The 19,796-nt window shown below is 47.7% G+C and overlaps 1 protein-coding gene and 1 long non-coding RNA gene across 2 annotated transcripts in view; one reads left to right on the plus strand and one right to left on the minus strand.

Moving 5' to 3' along the window:
- The window catches only part of LOC309547798 (uncharacterized protein), a gene marked incomplete at its 3' end in the record, with an annotated part of 50,838 nt that extends 31,815 nt beyond the window's left edge, over nt 1-19,023 (minus strand). Inside the window, 1 exon segment of the mRNA XM_082247799.1 lies at nt 18,924-19,023.
- Nucleotides 1-19,796, plus strand: part of LOC309545009 — a 338,928-nt gene that overhangs the window by 36,233 nt on the left and 282,899 nt on the right. The window lies entirely within an intron of this gene.

Consider the following 19,796-nt stretch of genomic DNA (forward strand, 5'->3'; position numbering starts at 1 on the left):
GATAGGTCTGACATTCTGATACTGTGTCTAACTGAATGCTGAGCCTTATCTCCAAAAGTATAATAGTGATTAAGATGGCGGTCCTATAGGCTCTGAGACATTTCCTGAAACAATTAATGTGCCCTTGAGGAGTGATATCACAGTATTTATCTTATCTTTGATTAATTAATTAGTATATCCTTTTACCAAGTCATATTTTACTGTATCGAAACTGTTTATTTGATTCACAGTAAATAACTTTCCTGTTTAAAAGCAAGCTTGTGTGTGGTCACCTTGTATTACCCAGAAGGACTGCAGCTGGAGAGAGGTAACAGGTCATTATTATTTATTGAAGTGTTATATTCCAATCTGTGTAGCCATTTGGTATTCCAGTCCTATTCTGGGTCAGTTGTGCCTAGGGAGGGTTCGAGCCAATTCTGTGGGTTGTTAGGCAGGACGTAGACCCAATAATCTAATCAGCAGCTCCTGCGGGGGTGGTGCTACACAAGAAACCACCAATTCTGTAATTCATGGCCTTTGAACTGTCGTCAGGGGGCTTATAAGGGCCAATAATTTGGGTTTCCTACCTATAGGGAGTGGACAACGGGCAGGGAGCTATATTTGTCAATGATTTTCCAGTAGCTGCAACTTACTGAGAAGTGGGCTTTAGTGATAAGAATGGAGGGGAGGTTGAGGTGGTAGACTGTACTGTACCTGGGTGGCTGGGATTGTAGAGGAGGAAAGTGAGGGAGAGACACAGAATTGGGTAAGATAAAGTCCAGGCGAAGAAGCAGTTTATAGAAGAGTGTACAGAGCAGAATGAGATGTAACTTGCAATGATATGCCTTCTGGAACTGAAAGTCCATTCGCATTAGTGCTGCACAATATTGGGGAAAAAAAGTACATTGCGATATTTCGTTTTGTAACGATATATATTGCGATATTTCTCCCAGACAGTCTCCGGAGGAGAGATCAGTGAGCAGAGCTCAGCTTTCTGCCAGGGGATCCGCCACACGTGTAGAACTTCTCCCGCCCGGACAGCCCGAGCCTTGTGTCGGAGCCGGGGTGTAGAGGAAGCGGGCTGAGTGAAGTGTCGGTAGCAGCCTTTGTCCCGCGGTGCTCCTCCGCGGTGCTCCTCCGCCATGCTCCGGACGTCTCTCCCCCCTCTCCTACTGCTTTGCACTGTAGCCTCTCCGTCGCCATGCAATCCTGCCCCGAACTCCGGCCCTCCCAGCTCTGCCTCTTAGTCAACACCTGACCATTACTCCGCCCTGCTCCGCCCATTGTCTCTCCATTGAATCTATTTACAAAACATTACAGCCTGATCCCACCCCCGATGCAGCCAGGAGAGACAATGGGCGGAGCAGGGCGGAGTAATGGTCAGCTGGATACTAGAGGCAGAGCTGGGAGGGAAGTGTGGGACGGATGTAATCACTGTGAGTCCTCCTCCTCCCCCCAAGTCCCGACTTCTCCCTGCCTCCCTGCCTAATGCCTGAATATTGTGTCTTCGGCGATATGAATATCGCCCATGCCTGCAGAACGATAGTCGATATCACATCGACTATCGTTCAGCCCTTTGATACCTGTCATGCATGTCAGGTAGTAGTTCACGCAGACACATAGGAATCGCTAGAAGTAGGAAAAACTGAATGGGGACAAAGGACAGGAAGAAGGCAGCAGGAGTGTAGCTAACAGATTTGGTCATGCTGTTGCCGGATACCTGCATTCGCTATCCCTTACATTACTCTGAGGCCGCTAACCACCAGATCAGCTGCACTTAGGAGTTGGGAAGCATCTTATCTTAGCATTTGCTGTCCTTTATTGCAAGATGCTTCCATAGGTGGTGATCTATTGTGTTACCGGCAACAGATGATAAAGACTTTTGCAGATGGATTTTGGAGGGTCTCACTAGTGAAAAGCGGATAGAGCTCATTCAGGTGTTGGACACCTTAGTTGATCAGGGTAGGTTTTTATTTAGTGATGACCAGGCTTTGGTACATATTTTTTCTGAAGTAGCTTTGACTGGTATATCTCATGGCCATGGTGATTTCACTCCTACATTTAGTATGCCTAAGATCTTGAGTCATTGGTGTGGTTGCTGGAAGATGACAACGCTTGTACACAAAGGTTTTGTTAGATTGTATTACTGCTGTGCACTCTCTGGCCAGACAAGAAAAATGTAAACTAAACTTTGTCCATCCTGATCAGAGGTACTATCCCCGGTTTCAGCCAAATCACACCAATTCAGTCCTCCTTCTAGACACCAAGAATCCCTTTCTTCATTACCCTTAGTAACTACAGCTACTAAGTACCCCATACTTTCAAATGTATACCAGTATCCTGCTCCCACTAGTTGCACCTTCCCTGCATTTAATCCAGGGAAGGCTTTCTCTACCGCTCTATTGCCCATGGCAGCCCCTCAGAAATCTTCTGCAACTTGCAGGATTCCAGTCCAAACCTAAAAAAAATAACAAAGGTGTTTTTCCAACCTATACAATTCGACTACTGTCCACTCATGCTGCAACATTGTTTAGCCAGATTCTGTGCCAGTACCTGGCTCAGTGTTTACTAATCCAGTCCAGCCTGATCCAGTGTCTGCTACGCTACTTCAGTCAAGCATGTTCTGGTGCCTGCTAATGCAGTTCAGCCTGATCTGGTGCTTGCTACTTCAGCCCAGCCTGATCTGGTGCTTGCTACTCCAGTCCAGCCTGATCTGATGTTTGCTACTCCAGTCCAGCCTGATCTGATGTCTGCTACTCCAGTCCAGCCTGATCTGATGTCTGCTACTCCAGTCCAGCCTGATCTGATGTCTGCTACTCCAGTCCAGCCTGATCTGATGTCTGCTACTCCAGTCCAGCCTGATCTGATGTCTGCTACTCCAGTCCAGCCTGATCTGATGCTGCTACTCCAGTCCAGCCAAACCTGATGCCTGCTACTCCAGTCCAGCCTTATATGTTGCCGGTTACTCCAGTCCAACCTGAACTGGTGCCTGTTACTCCAGTCCAGCCTGATCTGATGTCTGCTACTCCAGTCCAGCCTGATCTGATGCCTGCTACTCCAGTCCACCCTGATCTGATGCCTGCTACAACAGTACAGCCTGATCTGCTGCTTGCTTCCCCAGCCCAGCCTAATCCGATACCAGCTACCCCAGTCAGCCTGTGCTGTCTGTTCTAATCCAGCCCATTCTGGTGATTGCTGCTCCAGTCCAGCCTTCTTTCATGCCTGCTACTCCAGTCCAGCCTGCTCTGGTGCTTGCTACTCCAGTCTAGGTGGATCTGATGCCTGCTGCTCTAGTCCTGGCAGATGTGATGCCTGCTACTCCAGTTAAGCTTGATCTGGTGCCTGCTACTTCAGTACAGCCTGATCTGGTGCTTGGTACTCCAGCCCAGCCTAATCTGTTACCAGCTACCCGAGTCCTGCCTGTGCCGTCTGTTCAAATCCAGCCTGTTCTGGCGATTTCTGCTCCAGTCCAACCTTCTTTCATACCTGTCACTGCAGTCCAGCCTGATCTGATGCCTTCTACTCCAGTCCAGCCTGATCTGGCGCTTGTTACTCCAGTCCAGCCTAATCTGATGCTTGTTACTCCAGTCCAGCCTGATCTGGTGCTTGTTACTCCATTCCAGCCTAGTCTGGTGCTTGCTAATCCACTCCAGTTTGACCCAGTGCCCGCTACTCCAGTCAAGCATTATCCGGTACCTGTTAGTCCAGTCCAGCATGAACCAGTGCCTGTTACTTCAGTCAAAAATGATCCAATGCCTCCTTTTCCAGTCAAGCCTTATCCAATACTTGCTACTCTAGTCTAGCCTGACCCGGTGCCTGCTACTCCAGCCTGATCCGGTGCCTGCTACTCCAGCCCAGCCTGTTCTGGCACCTGTCACTCCAGTCTAATGTGATGTCTTGTACTCCAGACCAACCTGATCTGGTACTTGCTTCTCCAGCCCAGCCTGATCTGGTATTTGCTACTCCAGTCAAGCCTGATCTGGTGACTACTACTCCAGCCCAGCCTGATCTGGTGCTTGCTACCCCAGCCCAGCCTGATCTAGTATCAACTACCCCAGTCCAGCCTGTTCTGACTGTTCAAATCTAAACCGTTCTGTTGATTGCTGCTCCAGTCCAGCCTTCTTCAATGCCTGTTAGTGCAGTTCAGCCTGGTCTGGTACCTGCTAGTGCAGTTCAGCCTGGTCTGGTACCTGCTACTTGAGTCCAGCCTGATCTGATGCCTGCTACTCCAGTCCAGCCTGATCTGGTGCCGGTTACTCCAGTCCAGCCTGATCTGGTGCCTGTTACTCCAGTCCAGCCTGATCTGGTGCCGTTACTCCAGTCCAGCCTGATCTGGTGCCTGTTACTCCAGTCCAGCCTGATCTGGTGCCTGTTACTCCAGTCCAGCCTGATCTGGTGCCTGTTACTCCAGTCCAGCCTGATCTGGTGCCTGTTACTCCAGTCCAGCCTGATCTGGTGCCTGTTACTCCAGTCCAGCCTGATCTGGTGCCTGTTACTCTAGTACAGCCTGATCTGGTGCCTGCTACTTCAGCCCAGCCTTATCTGGTGCTTGCTACCCCAGCCCAGTCTGATCCTGTATCAGCTACCCCAGTCCAGCCTGTGCCGACTGTTCTAATCTAGCCTGTTCTGTTGACTGCTGCTCCAGTCCAGCCTTCTTCAATGCTGATCAGTCCAGCCCAGCCTGATCTGGTGCCAGCTACTCCAGTCCAGCCTGATCTGATGCCTGATAATCCAGCCCAGCCTAATCTGGTGCCTATTACTCCAGTCCAGCCTGATCTGGTGCTTGCTACCCCAGTCCAGCCTGATCTGATGCCTGCTACCCCAGTCCAGCCTGATCTGGTGCTTGCTACCCCAGTCCAGCCTGATCTGATGCCTGCTACTCCAGTCCAGCCTGATCTGCTGCCTGTTACTCCAGTCCAGCCTGATCTGCTGCCTGTTACTCCAGTCCAGCCTGATGTGGTGCCTGTTACTCCATTCCAGCCTGATCTGGTGCCTGCTACTTCAGTCCAGCCTGATCCTGTATCAGCTACCCCAGTCCAGCCTGTGCCGACTGTTCTAATCTAGCCTGTTCTGTTGACTGCTGCTCCAGTCCAGCCTTCTTCAATGCTGATCAGTCCAGTTCAGCCTGATCTGATGCCTGCTACTCCAGTCCAGCCTAATCTGATGCCTGTTACTCCAGTCCAGCCTGATCTGGTGCTTGCTACCCCAGTCCAGCCTGATCTGATGCCTGCTACTCCAGTCCAGCCTAATCTGGTGCCTGTTACTTCAGTCCAGCCTGATCTGGTGCCTGCTACTCCAGCCCAGCCTAATTCCATACCAGCTACCCCAGTCAAGACTGTGCGGTCTGTTCTAATCCAGCCTGTTCTTGTGATTGCTTCTCCAGTCCAGCCTTCTTCCATGCCTGTCACTCCAGTCCAGCCTGATCTGATGCCTGCTACCCCAGTCCAGCCTGATCTGATGCCTTCTACTCCAGTCCAGCCTGATCTGCTGCCTGTTACTCCAGTCCAGCCTGATCTGCTGCCTGTTACTCCAGTCCAGCCTGATGTGGTGCCTGTTACTCCAGTCCAGCCTGATCTGGTGCCTGCTACTTCAGTCCAGCCTGATCCTGTATCAGCTACCCCAGTCCAGCCTGTGCCGACTGTTCTAATCTAGCCTGTTCTGTTGACTGCTGCTCCAGTCCAGCCTTCTTCAATGCTGATCAGTCCAGTTCAGCCTGATCTGATGCCTGCTACTCCAGTCCAGCCTAATCTGGTGCCTCTTACTCCAGTCCAGCCTGATCTGGTGCTTGCTACCCCAGTCCAGCCTGATCTGATGAAAAAACAGGAATATCGGCGCAAGCATGAATAAATAAATGGATGGAAATAAATAAAAGCAGCTGACACCAAGGTAAAAAATATGTAAAACCCAATGTAAAACTGATAGTGAAAAGTGCAGCGCTAAAACAATAAGACAATTGCAAAACTATGTAAAACCCCAAGGTAAAAAATATCAAGGTAAAAAAAATAAAAGCAGCTGACATCCATTGATGTTTTTATTGTCTTATTGTTTTAGCGCTGCACTTTTCACTATCAGCCTGATCTGATGCCTGCTACTCCAGTCCAGCCTAATCTGGTGCCTGTTACTTCAGTCCAGCCTGATCTGGTGCCTGCTACTCCAGCCCAGCCTAATTCCATACCAGCTACCCCAGTCAAGACTGTGCGGTCTGTTCTAATCCAGCCTGTTCTTGTGATTGCTTCTCCAGTCCAGCCTTCTTCCATGCCTGTCACTCCAGTCCAGCCTGATCTGATGCCTGCTACCCCAGTCCAGCCTGGACTGGGGTAGCAGGCATCAGACCTGTGTTCCTAAATAGGAAGATGACAGGAGCTCTGTGTTGATAGCTGAGAGAACAACAGTCTGCAGTGTTTACAACAGCAGACCGCCGTTCTCTCTCCACGGAGAGCGATCGTGAGTGCACTGCGGCAAATGCGGCTGCTTGCCCCGCACCTCCTCTTCCCCTCTGGCGAGTGGGCGTGCACCCCTAGGATTGCTCCCGCGAACCGCCATATAGGTACAGCGACTCATGGGAATCTGCGGACCTGCTGCCGGCAGCCGGTGGCTGGCCCGGCAAGTGGTGAGAGAGAAAAATATCATCACATACTGGACTTTTTGTCCCGTTATGTAAAAAAAAAAGTTAAAGTTAAAAATTAAAGTTGCTCCCAAGCACATAAAATCTCCCCATGCCCCCCCCCCCAAAAAAAAAAATTGAGCCCCACCCCCACATAACGTACAAATGTAAACGGGTAGTGCGCCTAAGCCTAAAAATGTTGATTGCGGTACATGTTACATATCGCTTTGCATGCAGTAATTCTAGCACCAGACCTATACTGCTGACCTGTAGGGGGCGTTGCCTATAGAAAATATAGGGTAGTGAAGTTTGTCGCCATTTCTCGGGCACACACAAATTTAAGGATTGACATGTTGGGTATCTATTTACTCGGTGCAACCTCCGCTTTTATATTTTACCAATAAAATTGCATGTATTGTGTTTTATGGCCCCCTAAAATTAACTTTGAAAGTGTTATTTTACTAAAATTTTGCAATTTCTAGACCTTTGCAATAATATTGTGTGACATAAAAAAATTGGAACTACCACTATTTTATAATCCAGGGTCTCTGCTTTTAGAATAGGCCGCTCCAGCAGACGTCACATGACGAAACGCGTAGGGCGGAGTCGTAACGTCATTTCGTCACTTCCGGTTTTCGGAGCCTGGGCCGTGGAACGCGGAAGCTTCCCGGCCATCACCGCTGATCCTAGACAGCCTCAAACGTGAGTCTTTATGCTCTCTCTTCCACGCTACAGATATACTTTACATCATGGGGTTTCTTTCTTCTAACCTGAGGTATTAAAAAGCCTGGTTCGACCCATTGGAGAACCCCGGAAGCAACCGACCATCTCTTCCCTTAAGTACAGGTCGTATATCTAGGGGCGACATCTAGTGGATGTACAACATAATTGCAACCCCAATTTTATTCATTACTTTCTTTTATTCAATTTAGCACTTTCTTCACTTTAGTGGCATTACAAATTCCACGCACGGCACGGATTAATTTATTCTCACTGTCTTATGCGATTTTTCACTTATGCATTTAAATTATTTTCTGTCAATTGCTATTATTAAAAAATAAATGCACATTGGGAACTTATTATTTCTTACTCGTCTAGTATATGCAGCACAGCACTTGCACTTTACTGAGTTGCACTTTATGGGCCCAGTCCATTAACCAACTAACCTGGTCACACCACAAATCACCAGTGCACTTTATTTAATTTTAAACGTTTTTTATGACACAAGTTTTTATTGGCACTTTGTTTTAAGTTGGCACATACAATAAGCACTTATTCACTTTAAGGTAGCGCCGTTACAACCTCCTTTTATATATATTTCACATTGTGTTTTATGGCCCCCTAAAATTAACTTTGAAAGTGTTATTTTACTAAAATTTTGCAATTTCTAGACCTTTGCAATAATATTGTGTGACATAAAAAAATTGGAACTACCACTATTTTATAATCCAGGGTCTCTGCTTTTAGAAAATATATAATGTTTGGGGGTTTTATATAATCTTCCAGCCTAAAATGATTTTTTAAGCATGTGCAAAAAAAATAAAAAATGGCTCTGGCTGTGAAAGGGTTACAGGATAAGTTCACCTTTGGGAACATGTTACATCTTCTACCTGTAAGCTTTGTTAGTTACCCACTGGAAGATTTACCCCCCCCCCCCCGCCCTTCATGACCAGGGCTTTTTTGGCGATACGGCACTGCGTTACTTTAACTGACATAGGCATTGCTTCAAGTTCTGGCAAAATCACGTCAAAATTTTGGTAAAATCGCACAACTTTTAGGTCACACAAGTGGGAAAGGGGCCTTATTGCTATTTTAGAATAAAAAAAAAAAAAAAAAAAATACAATGTATTCTACATCAAAACAATGTTAATTCACATCTCTCTTTAACCACTTCTGGACCGGAAGGATTTGCCCCCTTAATGACCAGACCATATTTTGTGATTTGGCACTGCGTTACTTTAACAGACAATTGTGCGGTCGTGCGACGCTGTACCCAAATAAAATTGACGTCCTTTTTTTCCCACAAATAGAGCTTTCTTTTGGTGGTATTTGATCACCTGTGCGATTTTTATTTTTTGCGCTATAAACAAAAAAAGAGCGACAATTCTAGAAAAAAACAATATTTTTCACTTTCTATTTTTCTTTAAAACATTCCCAATAAAAAAAAAAAAAATGTAAAAATCAACATTTTTCATCATTTTAGGCCAATTTGTGTTCTGCTACACATTTTTGGGGAAAAAAATCTCAATAAGCGTATTTTGATTGGTTTGCGCAAAAGTTATCGCGTCTACAAACTAGGGGAAATATTTATGTCATTTTTATTTATTTATTATTTTTACTAGTAATGGCGGCTATCAGCGATTTTTTTTAACGGTAGTGACAATTATGAAATAAAAAAATATTTTTTACTTTCTGCTATATAACATTCCCAAAAAAAAAAAAATTAAAAATCAAATTTTTTCATAATTTTAGGCCAATTTGTGTTCTGCTACATATTTTTTGGGGGAAAAAAAATTTCAATAAGTGATTTTTGATTGGTTTGTGCAAAAGTTATCGCGCCTACAAACTATGTGAAAGATTTATGTCATTTTTATTTATTTTTTTTTTTTACTAGTAATGGCGGCGATCAGCGATTTTTTTAACGGGAGTGACAATTCTGAAATAAAAAAAATATTTTTTATTTTCTGCTATATAACATTCCCAATAATAAAAAAAAAATAATCAAATTTCTTCATCAATTTATCCCAATGCATATTTTTTGGTTAAAAAAAAAAAATCCCAATAAGCGTATATTGATTGGTTTGCGCAAAAGTTATAGCGGCTAAAAACTAGGGGATATATTTATGGCATTTTTATTTATTTATTTTTTTTACTAGTAATGGCGGCGATCAGCGATTTTTTTAACGGGAGTGACAATTGTGAAATAAAAAAAATATTTTTTATTTTCTGCTATATAACATTCCCAACTAAAAAAAAAAAATGTAAAAATCAAAATTTTTCATAATTTTAGGCCATGATGGTGATCAGCGGTTTATAGCGGGACTGCGACATTGCGGCGGACAGATATCGGACCCCTAACTGACATTTTTAGAAACTTTTTGGGAACCAGTGACACCAATACAGTGATCAGTGCTAAAAAATATGCACTGTCACTGTACTAATGACACTTCCTGAAGGGGAGTGGAAGGGAATTAAAAGTTAAAGGTCCGGACCGCCCACCGCAGTTTTACGTCGTTACTTTGACGTTAAATACCGGGGTTATGGCAGAAGATAGCTGCCATAGCCCCGGTATTTTGCTACATGGTGGGTGGTCCTCTTTTGCATAAAAGTGGTCCTAGCGGTGGATTCCTCTCGGGATCACTTTTATGGGTGGCAGGAGAAGTGCCCCCCCCCCTCCCTCCCGCTGCTTCCCGGGCGTTTTTCCCCGCTTACCGGAGCCATCGGTAGCGGGGAAAACGATTCGGCCCTCTCCAGTTCTAGGCAGGAAGTCAAATAAGGGCAAGCTGACCCCCACTCCACTCTATGGCCTTGGAGGAACAGAGTGGCTTCATACATCACTTCCTCCCAATGGCCTTAAAAGTCACATTTTTTTCATGATGAAGAAAAAATTACTTTTTTTTTTTTTTTTGCTTTTTAGTGTAAATGTGAGGTGTGAGGTCTTTTTGACCCCAGATATCACATTAACCACTTAAGCCCCGGAAGATTTTACCCCCATTCCGACCAGGGGGTATTTTGCGATTCTGCACTACGTGACTTTAACGGACAATTGCGCGGTCGTGCGACGCTGCACCTAAACGAATTTGGCGTCCTTTTTTTCCCACAAACAGAGCTTTCTTTTGGTGGTATTTGATCACCTGTGCGATTTTTTGATCATGCGCTATAAACAAAAAAAGAGCGTCAATTTTGCAAAAATAGCAATATTTTTCACATTTTTTTATATGAAATTCCCCCAAGAAAAAATGTAAAAATCTAAATTTTTTAACATTTTCGGCCAATTTGTTTTATGCTACCTATGTTTGGTAAAAAAAATCGCAAAAAGTGTATTTTGATTGGTTTGCGCAAAAGTTATCGCGTTTTACTAACAAAGGGAAAGATTTTTGTCATTTTTGTTGTTTTTTTTTTTAACGCGTAATGGCGGCGATCTGCGATTTTTTTGCGGTACTGCGACATTGCAGCGGACAGATCGGACCCTTGACTGACATTTTTGACACTTTTGGGGTTACCAGTGACATTTCTACAGTAATCAGTGCTATACATATGCACTGTTACTGTAAAAATACACTGGCAGTGAAGGGGTTAACTTTATTTGGGAGGGAGGGGCTGTGTGTGTCCCTAGGGGCGTGCTTTCTACTGTGATTGGCTGTGGCTTGAGCTGTAAGGACACTGATCAACGGATCTACATACTAGATCCGAGTGATCAGTGTCTTTACAGCGAGGAGAATGACAGGCAGCTTGTTTACACAAGCTGCCTGACTTTCTCCCTCTCCCCCGCCGATCGCAGAGTGACCGGCGGACATCGGGTCCGCCGGTCACACGCGCGGGGGGGGGGGTCCGTGACCACGCGGGAGCGGGAGCGCGCCTCTGGCGGCGCGCGCTCGCTCCCTAGACCCTCACAAGCAAGCAACGTAGCCCTACTAGATAGTCGTGCGGAGGTCGGCAAGTGGTTAAAGAGGACCTGTCCTGCTTATTTCTATTACAGGAAAAAAAAAAGTAAAAAGTAATTAAAAAGAGTATTTGTAAGACCGTTACACAAATAGCGTGTGACAAAGTATTGCAACAATCTCCATTTTATTCCCTAGGGCCTCTCCTAAAAAAACCTATAGAAATGTTTAAAGCGTCGCCTATGGAGCATTTTAAGTAGCGAAGTTTGTCGCCATTCCATGTGTGTGCCTGACATGTTGGGTATCTATTTACTCGGTGTAACATCATCTTTCACATTATACTAGGGGAACCAAGGAGGGGGGGGGAGGGAAACCGGGAGAACCGGGGGAACCGGGGGGGGGGGGGGGGAGACAGGGAAAACGGGGGATGCGAGGAAACCAAGGAGGGGGGGGGAGAACCGGGGGAATGCGGGAGAACCAGGGGAAACCAAGGGATCACGGGGGAACCGGGCAAATGCGGGGGAACCATGGAAGGATGTGGGTAAACTGGGGGAACCAGGGGAAACCAGAGGAATGTGCTGGAGTTATTTTTTGTGGGACATCTATTGTTGCAGAAGTTATTTTTTGTCTATTGTTACTGGGGGGTCTCTATTGCTGCTAGGGGATCTATTGTTGCTGGGGTTTTTTTGTGGGGAATCTATTGTTTCTGGGGGAGATCTATTGTTGCTTGTGAGAGATTTATTGTTGCTGGGGGGATCTATTGTTGCTGGAGGTTTTTGTAAGGATCTATTGTTGCTGGGGGGTTGGGGGGTCTATTGCTGCTGGGGGGTCTATTGCTGCTGGGGAGATTTATTGTTGCTGGAGTTAATTTTTGTGGGGGATCTATTGTTGCTGGGGGTATCTATTGCTGATGGGGAGATTTATTGTTACTGGGGAATCTATTCTTGCTAGGAAGATTTATTGTTGCTGGGGTTATTTTTTTGTGGGGAATCTATTGTTTCTGGGGGAGATCTATTGTTGCTTGTGAGAGATTTATTGTTGCTGGGGGATCTATTGTTGCCGGAGTTTTTTTGTAAGGATCTATTGTTGCTGGGGTTTTTTGGGGGAATCTATTGCTGCTGGGGGGTCTATTGCTGCTGGGGAGATTTATTGTTGCTGGGGGGGGGGGCTATTGTTGCTGGAGTTAATTTTTGTGGGGGATCTATTGTTGCTGGGAGTATCTATTGCTGATGGGGAGATTTATTGTTACTGGGGAATCTATTCTTGCTGGGAAGATTTATTGTTGCTGGGGTTATTTTTTGTGGGGGATCTATTGTTGCCAGGAGATTTATTGTTGCTGGGGTTATTTTTTGTGGGGGATCTATTGTTGCTGTGGTTATTTTTTGTAGGGATCTATTGTTGCTGGTGGTATCTATTGCTAGGGAATCTAGTGTTGCTGTTTTTTTTTTGGGGGGGATCTATTGCTGCTGGGGAGATTTATTGTTGCTGGAGTTATTTTTTGTGGGGGATATATTGTTGCTGGGGGTATTGATTGCTGATGGGGAGATTTATTGTTGCTGGGAGATCTATTGTTGCTGGAGTTATTTTTTGTGGGGAATCTATCGTTACATAGTTACATATCGTTGCTAGGGTTATCTATTGTTGCTGAAGGATCTATTGTTGCTGGGGAGATTTATTGTTGCTGGAGTTATTTTTTGTGGGGAATCTATCATTGCTGAGGTTATCTATTGTTGCTGGAGGATCTATTGTTGTTGGGGAGATTTATTAATGCTAGAGTTATTTTTGTGGGGGAACTATTGCTGATGGGGAGATATATTGTTGTCGGGGGATCTATTGTTGCTAGGGGGATCTATTGTTGCTAGGGAGATTTATTGTTGCTAGGGGGATATATTGTTGCTGGAGTTAATTTTTGTGGGGATCTATTGTTGCTGGGGTTATTTATTGTTGTTGTGAGGGATCTATTGTTACTGGCTGCAGAGGACCTATTTTATTGCCTTTCATTAGCGAATTTCATACAAACTCCTTTGCACCAAAAAATATACTTTTCCGTATTCTGTAATTAAAGGGTGGAACCAAAGGACGGTGCTCGGAGGTGGGTAGGGGGTGGAACCAAAGGACGGTGCTCGGAGGTGGGTAGGGGGTGGAATGAAGGACGGTGTTGGCAGGTGGGTAAGGGGTGGAACCAAAAGGAGGATGCTCAGAGGTGGGTAGGGGGTGGAACCATGGGACGGTGCTTGGTGCTGTTTAGGGGGTGGAACCAAAGGACGGTGCTCGGAGGTGGATAGGGGGTGGAACCAAAGGATGGTGCTCAGAGGTGGGTGGGGGGTGGAACCAAAGGATGGTGCTTAGAGGTGGGTAGGGGGTGGAACCAAAGGACGGTGCTCGGAGGTGGGTAGGGGGTGGAACCAAAGGACGGTGCTCGGAGGTGGGTAGGGGGTGGAACGAAGGACGGTGTTGGCAGGTGGGTAAGGGGTGGAACCAAAAGGAGGATGCTCAGAGGTGGGTAGGGGGTGGAACCATAGGACGGTGCTTGGTGCTGGTTAGGGGGTGGAACCAAAGGACGGTGCTCGGAGGTGGGTAGGGGGTGGAACCAAAGGACGGTGCTTGGTGGTGGGTAGGGGGTGGAACCAAAGGACGGTGCTCGGAGGTGGGTAAGGGGTGGAGACAAGGTGTGACTCAGAAAGGGGGAGTACCTGCACCTATTCTCTGAGAAAAAAAGCCCTGTGAGAAACATTATGGGATAAAATGGTGCTCGGAGGTGGGTACGGGGCGGAACGGAACCAAAGGACGATGCTCAGAGGTGGGTACAGGGTGGACCCAAAGGAGGGTGTTTGGAGGTGGGTAAGGGGTGGAACCAAAGGACGATGCTCAGAGGTGGGTAGGGGGTGGAACCATAGGACGGTGCTTGGTGTTGGGTACGGGGTGGAACCAAAGGACGGTGCTCAGAGGTGGGTAGGGGGTGGAACCAAAGGACGGTGCTTGGAGGTGGTTAAGGGGTGGAACCAAAGAATGGTGCTCAGAGGTGGGTAGGGGGTGGAACCAAAGGACGGTGCTCTGAGGTGGGTAAGCGGTGGAACCAAAGGACAGTGCTTGGAGGTGGATAGGTGGTGGAACCAAAGAATGGTGCTCTGAGGTGGGTAGGGGGTGGAACCAAAGGATGGTGCTCTGAGGTGGGTAAGGGGTGGAACCAAAGGACGGTGCTCAAGGTGGAACCAAAAGACGGTGCTCAGAGGTGGATAGGTGGTGGAACCAAAGGACGGTGCTTGGAGGTGGGTAGGGGGTGGAACCAAAGGACGGTGCTGTGGGGAAACTGGGAGAACCAGGGGAACCAGGGAAACGCGGGGAAACTGGGGGAATGTGGAGAAACTGGGGGAACCAGGGGAACACGGGAAAACCGGGGGAATGCGGGGAAACCAGGGGAAACTGGGGGATCGTGGGGGAACCAGGGGAAAGCGGGGGAACCAGGGGAGAACAGAGGAACACGGGGGAATGCAGGGAAATGTGGGGGAACCAGTGGAATGTGGAGAAACTGGGGGAACCAGGGGAACGCGGGGGGAACCGGGGGGGACGTGGGGGAAACCGGGGGTACGCGGGGAAAATGGGGGAAACCGGGGGAAGGTGGGGGAACCAGGGGAAACCGGGGGATCGCGGGGGCAGGGCCGGTGCTAGACTATTTTACACCCTAGGCAAGACCAGCTACTTGCGCCCCCCCCAAAAAAAAAGAAAAAAAAAGGGAAGAGGTTAAAAACTCCTCTATGTCATACCCAGTGACCCTGATCTGATGCTTCCTCCATGTTATGCTCTCATACTTAGTGACCCCCATATTCCTCCATGTCACACCCGGGGATCCTGATGTCCCTCCATGTCACACCCAGGGACCCTGATGTTTTTCCATGTCACACCCTGGTACCCAAATATTCCTCCATGTCATGCTGTGATACCCACTGACCCCAATGTTCCTCCATGTCACACCCAGGGACCCCGTGTTCCTCCATGTCATTCTGTCATACCCAGTGACCCCAATGTTCCTCTATGTCAGACCCTGATGTTCCTCCATGTCACACCTGGGGACCCTGATGTTCCTCCATGTCACACCTGGGGACCCTAATGTTTCTCTGTGTCACATCTGGGGATCCCATTCCCCCATGGTACACCATGGGAACCCCAATTCCTCATGGCTCACCTGGTGACCCCGAACCCGTTACACCCGGTGACCCCTATCCCCCATGTCACACCTGGTGACTCCGATAACCCATGGCACACCTAATTACCCCGATTCCCTTTCATACCAGGGATGCTCCATGTAACACCCAGGGACCCTGATCCCCTGTTCTGGGCACACTCACTGGGCGGTATGAAGAGAGTGGCCCGCACTCTGCCCTCCTTCACTGTGATCCTGCTGATTCCTTCTCCCAGGACACTCCTCTCCTGGACTACAGTGCTCACCACAGCTCCAACCGGCTCCTGGTGGAGGGAAAAGCAGCAGTCAGAGAGCTCCACACTTATTTCATCCCCAACCTCCTCAGACCCTTCCGGTGCATCATCGCTTCTGCTCCAGTAAAGGTTCCACCCTCCAGTGCCGAGCTCTGGCTCAGGTTCAGCTCTCCTCAGCTCCCTGCTTAATACTGACCCAGGGAAATGAACGGCTGCCCATCAGCTCAGTGCAGAGAGTCACTTCCTGCCCGGGGGTTAAGGCCGCTCAGCTCCAGCCGAAGAGGATCATAATTCAGGCAGCACGCTGGTGGACTCACTTCCTGCCTCTTGGGGCCCCCCCAACAGTGGTGGAAAGCCAGGGCCTGGTAGTTCCGCACTGCCCAAGACACCTGGCATCTTCCACTGCCCCTTCTTCCTCCCCCACGGCTGCCCCTCCCCTCAGCTCACAATAATCATTCATGATGGAGAGAGAGTGCCAACCCATGGCTGCGTCCCTAGGTGGCAATGCGCCCTATGTGCCTAGTGGAAGCACCGGCCCTGCGCGGGGGAACTAGGGGAATCCAGGGGATCGCGGGGGAACCAGGGGAGAACTGGGGATCACAGGGGAATGCAGGGAAACGCAGGGGAACCAGCAGAATGTGGGTAAACTGGGGGAACCAGGGGAAACCAGAGGAATACGGGGAACCAGGGGAACATGGGTAAACTGGGGGAATGCGGGGGAACCAGGGGAACATGGAGAAACCGGGGGAACCAGGGGAACGCGGGAAAACCGGGGGAACCAGGGGAGACTGGGCAAACCAGGGCAATGCGGGGAAACCAGGGGAAGGCGGGGAAACCAGGGGAAGGCGGAGGATCGTGGGCGAACCAGGGGAAACTGGGGGGGACCAGGGGAATACGGGGAATGCAGGGAAACCCGGGGGAACCAGCGGAAACCAAAGGATTGTGGAGAAAGCGGGGGAACCAGTGGAACGCAGGAAAACAGGGGGAACACTGGGGAACCAGGGGAATGCGGGAAAACCAGGGGAATGAGGGCAAACCAGGGGAAGGCAGGTGAACCAGGGGAAACTGGGGGATCATGGGGGAACCAGGGAAAGCTGGGGAGGGAACCGGGGAAGAATAGGGGAACATGGAGGGGATGCAGAGAAACAAGGGGGAACTAGGGGAACCGGGGGGGACAAGGGGAAACTGGGGGAATGCGGGGAAACGGGGGGAACCAGGGGTATGCGGGGAAAGCGGGGGAACCAGGGGAATCCAGAGGGGGGAACCAGAGGAGAACTGGGAAACACAGGGGGACGCAGAGAAATGCGGGGGAACCATCAGAATGTGGGTAAACTGGGGGAACCAGGGTAAACCAGAGGAATATGGGGAACAAGGGGAACGTGAGGAAACTGGGGTAAACCGGGGGAACCAGGGGAACGTGGAGAACCCGGGGGAACCAGGGGAACGAGGGAAAACCGGGGGAAAGCTGGGAAACCAGGGGAAGGCGGGGGAACCAGGGGAATCAGGGGAACGTGGGGAAACTGGGGGAATGCGGGGGAACGGGGGGAAACCAGGGGAATGTAGAAAAATCGGGGGAACCAGGGAAAACCGGGGAAACGTGGGAAAAAGCGGGGGAACCAGCCTAACGCAGGGAAACCAGGGGAAGGCGGGGGAACCAGGGGAAACCGGGGGATCATGGGTGAACCAGGGGAACGTGGTGGAACCAGAGGAAACTGGGGGGGCGGGGAATGGGGGGAACCAGGGGAAACCAGAGGAACTTGGGGAAACCGGGGGAATTCAGGGAAACCAGGTAAACTGGGGGAACCAGGGGAACGCGGGGAAACCGGGGGAACGCGGGGAAACTGGGGGAACGCAGGGAAAGCAGGTGAGCATGGGAAAACCAGTGGGAAAGCGGGGGAACCAGGGGAAACCAGGGGAATGCAGAGAAGCCAGGGGAACACGAGGAAACAGGGGAAACACAGGGAAACCAGGGGAATGCAGGGGAAACCAGGGGGGGGGGGGCACGAGGAAACCAAGGAAATGCTGGGGGGATCTATTGTTGAACTTATTTTTTGTGGTGGGTCTATTGTTGCTGGGGGTATCTATTACTGCCTGGGGGATCTAATGTTGCTGGAGATATTTATTGTTGCTGGGGAGCTCTATTGTTGCTGGGGTTATTTTTTTGTGGGGAATCTATTGTTGCAGAAGTTATTTTTTGTGGGGGATCAATTGCTGCTAGGGGATCTATTGTTGCTGGGGTTATTTTTTGTGGGGAATCTATTGTTGCTGGGGGAGATCTATTGTTGCTGGGGAGATTTATTGTTGCCGGGGGGGTCTATTGTTGCTGGAGTAGATTCCCTAGCAATAGATACCACCAGCAACAATAGATCCCTACAAAAAATAACTCCAGCAACATTAGATCTCCCCAGCAACAAGAATTTGATTCCTACCCCCCCCCCCCCTTTTTTCATAATTGGATTTGTTTTATAGCAGAAAGTAAAAAATATTTTTCTTTTTTTCAAAATGTTTTTCAAATGTAAAAAAAACAAACAAATGTAGCAGAATACATATTGGCCTAAACTGATGAAAAAATTTGATTTTTTACATTTTTTTTAGCAGAAAGTAAAAAATATTGTTTTTGTTTTTTCAAAATGTTTTTGAAATTAAAAAAAAAAAAAAACATGTAGCAGAATACATATGGGTCTTAATTGACAAAAAAATTTGATTGTTTTATTGGATTTGTTCTATAGCAGAAAGTTAAAAATATTGTTTTTTTTTTTTTTTTAAATTGTTGTCTGTTTTTTTTTTGTTTATTGCACAAAAACCGCACAGATGATCAAATACCACCAGAAGAAAGCTGTATTTGTGTGTGTGTGTGTGGTGGGGGGGGGGGGGGGGTGTAGGACATCAATTTGATTTGGATACATCGTCGCACGACTGCACAAATGGTCGCAGTGCCGTATCCCAAAAAATGGCCTGGTCATGAAGGGGCTGAAGTGGTTAAAAAAAAAAAAAAAACATTTTTTGCTTGCACATGATTGGATGATGGAAGTCAGCAGAGCATCCTCTTATTTACTACGCTCCGAAGAGATTGCTCTTCGCTCCGAACAGATTGCTCTTCGCAAAGCACACGGCCTATTCGCCTTTAGTAAATCAACCCCCATTGTCTGAAATCTTCCCTCGCCCCCCAAACTGGAAAATAAACGGAATAAATCCATTTTTTGTTTTGCCGGAAACCTGAAATGTTTTCCAGTAAATGAAGACGGCCCCGCCCACATATAAATACAGAGAAATAAACAGCAAAATATAATAAAAAGGTTACTTACTGATACAATGTATCCGATGCCGAGGAGGGAAATGATGGGGAATCCTTTGTATCTATGAGGATTGGTAACACCCAACGCTCTGCTTTCCTATACGTCTCCTTGTCTGCTGACTGCCCAGCCAGCTCTCACCCCTCCCCCTCTGAGCTCTCCACCCCCTCCTCCTTCTGAGCTCCCCACCCCCTCATCCTCTCTGAGCTCTCAACCCCCTCCTCCTCTTTGAGCTCTCACCCCCTCCTCTCCTCCTCTCTGAGCTCTCACCCCCTCCTCTCTGGATGAGCATCTATTGAACAACAGGAAATGACGATCTTTAATTAGAATGCAAAAAGAAAAGCGCAATTCACTGCTATGGGATTTGTATAGACTTTAACCCCCTCATGTCTGAACCTATTTCTGACATTTGTTGCTTACAAGTTAAAATCAGTATTTTTTTTGCTAGAAAATGACTTAGAAACCCCAAATATATATATATATATATATATATATATATATATATATATATATATATATATATATATATACACTGCTCAAAAAATGAAAGGAACACATCAGATCTCAATGGGGAAACATATTATGCTTGATACCTATACAGGTATGGACTGGGTAATGTGTTAGGATCTATACTGGTATGGACTGGGTAATGTGTTAGGATCTATACTGGTATGGACTGGGTAATATGTTAGGATCTATACTGGTATGGACTGGGTAATGTGTTAGGATCTATACTGGTATGGACTGGGTAATGTGTTAGGATCTATACTGGTATGGACTGGGTATTGTGTTAGGATCTATACTGGTATGGACTTGGTAATGTGTTACGCTCTATACTGGTATGGACTGGGTAATGTGTTAGGATCTATACTGGTATGGACTGGG

The sequence above is a fragment of the Pelophylax lessonae genome, assembly GCF_965119305.1.
Source record: "Pelophylax lessonae genome assembly, chromosome: 1".
Lineage (NCBI taxonomy): Eukaryota > Metazoa > Chordata > Amphibia > Anura > Ranidae > Pelophylax > Pelophylax lessonae.